Here is a 1956-nt window from a genome sequence, read left to right as displayed (position 1 = left end):
GGATCGAGTCCCATGTCAGGCTCCCTGCGTGGAGCCTGCTTCTCCTTCTGCCTGTGCCTCTGCCTGTGCCTCTGCCTCTCTCTCTCTCTCTCTGTCTCTCATGAATAAATAAAGAAAATCTTTAAAAAATAATAATAATTTTTCCTTGCAAGCTTTTTTTCCCCCAAAATACCATTGCTTTTAGTTTTTCTGTGCCTAGGAGTCTCCTTCCTCTCACCTGCCCGTCAAAATTTTAATCAACTTCTAAAGCCCAAATCAAAGTTACCCCTTATGTAAAATCTTAACTTAATATCCCTTAGAAAAATGTAATCATCATTCTTTAACCTTTACAATTCTGTGGGAACTTTGAACAACTTGATTTAAATTACAAGTTAGGAATGGGAGGCAATCTAAAAGAAGATGGTCTTTGGAGCCAGGAAAACTGTATTCAGATCTCAGCTCTGCCCCTTCCTTGGTGTGTGACATTCAGTAAAGTTACTAAACTCTCTGGGCCTGGATTTTCCTATTTTTAATTGGGGATCTATAATACGAACTTCAAAAAGTTGCTGTTAATATTAAATGAAATACATGCAAACTGCTTGAAATCTAGCCAGCACATATTTAACCCAGTAATTTATTAAATATCAGTTACCTTCACCTTCCTTCCAACCCCCAGCCCACCTGTAGGTCATGTACTTATCATCTTTCATATACCCAGTGCTCAGCCAAAGGTCTGGCACTCGATACACAACCAAAAGATACTTACTGAACAAAATTCTAGTTGTGAAAATATTATCATTTCTCCTTGTGTTGACTGTCAATTACCATGATTGAATATGTAAATCCTTTTTGCTACTCACCTTGATCTGTTGTTTTTTTTTTAAGATTTTATTTATTTATTCATGAGAGACACACAGAAAGAGAGGCAGAGACACAGGCAGAGGGAGAAGCAGGCTCCATGCAGGGAGCCCGATGTGGGACTCGATCCTGGGTCCCCAGGACCAGGCCCTGGGTTGAAGGCAGCGCTAAACCACTGAGCCACCCGGGGCTGCCCCTCACCTTGATCATGTCATACAGAGTTGCCCACGTAAGAAGTAGCTCGATTGAAAATCAGCAGTTGCAATTTCAGGGGTCTGCTTAGAGTTTTCAAGCTGGTGTCACTGTTTCCTCTGTCTACAGACTGCTGATCTGTAGAGGGTGCCCCTCAACCAGCACGCACACGGGTGTCTTGAGACACTTACTTTTCAGGTGTTCCGGAGAAGAACTGCCTGCATCTGAAGTTTTCCTCGAGGACCTCTAAAGTAGATTTTGCATACACTGTGTAGCTTTGTGTTAAGCCAGACGTCCCCACGCCTGTCAACTTTGGAGTCAATCTGTCCAACAAGCTTTTTTTTTTTTTTTTTTTAATAGAAGCCACTCAGATGGCATCCCTTCCTTCTAATTCCCTCCAAAAGAGGAAAAAGAACGATCATCAAGGACAAAGGGCAACACCAAAGTGGCACCCAAAGCCAGCTTCACGCTCAGGAAGGAACACTGCACCTCCTCCTCGTGGTTTCTGGTACCCTACACATTCAGAGAAACTTCTCTAGTAACAAACTATAGAAATGATCCCTGAAAGTATAGTCTTTGTCCAACAAGCTTTGTATCAGGTACTTACAGACAGTTGGAAATGTAATGGCACTTACTTTGCTCAAAAGGCAAAATGCATTCTCTGTGTCTCTCCAAAGTGCAGAGGATTTTATTTTGACTTGCTGAGTATGTGTAGCTTTGGGCATCTTAAATTCTCTTATCATGCCGGAGCAGCATGCATGGGCTGCCCCAGTCCTCCCAGGGCATACAGCACTGCTCTTGTTCCTCCTTATTAAGCTTCTCCTTTTCTTGACAGTTTCACCTCTCCTGTATTCTCTCTCTCTCTTAATGTGCATTCATTCTCTCCAGACTTAGATTTCTAACTAGTCACAGCATTACTTTGGGTGG

At 42.5% G+C, this 1956-nt stretch overlaps 1 non-coding gene across 1 annotated transcript; it reads right to left on the bottom strand.

The window, feature by feature from the left end:
- Positions 1-1391: 1391 nt before the first annotated feature.
- LOC121475471 lies at positions 1392-1606 on the bottom strand. The gene has a single exon (XR_005983764.1). It is a non-coding gene; the product is annotated as a small nucleolar RNA U3 (small nucleolar RNA).
- Positions 1607-1956: the final 350 nt, after the last annotated feature.

Source organism: Vulpes lagopus, chromosome 1 (genome assembly GCF_018345385.1).
Source record: "Vulpes lagopus strain Blue_001 chromosome 1, ASM1834538v1, whole genome shotgun sequence".
NCBI lineage: Eukaryota > Metazoa > Chordata > Mammalia > Carnivora > Canidae > Vulpes > Vulpes lagopus.
This window is presented reverse-complemented; position numbering and strand designations above follow the sequence as displayed.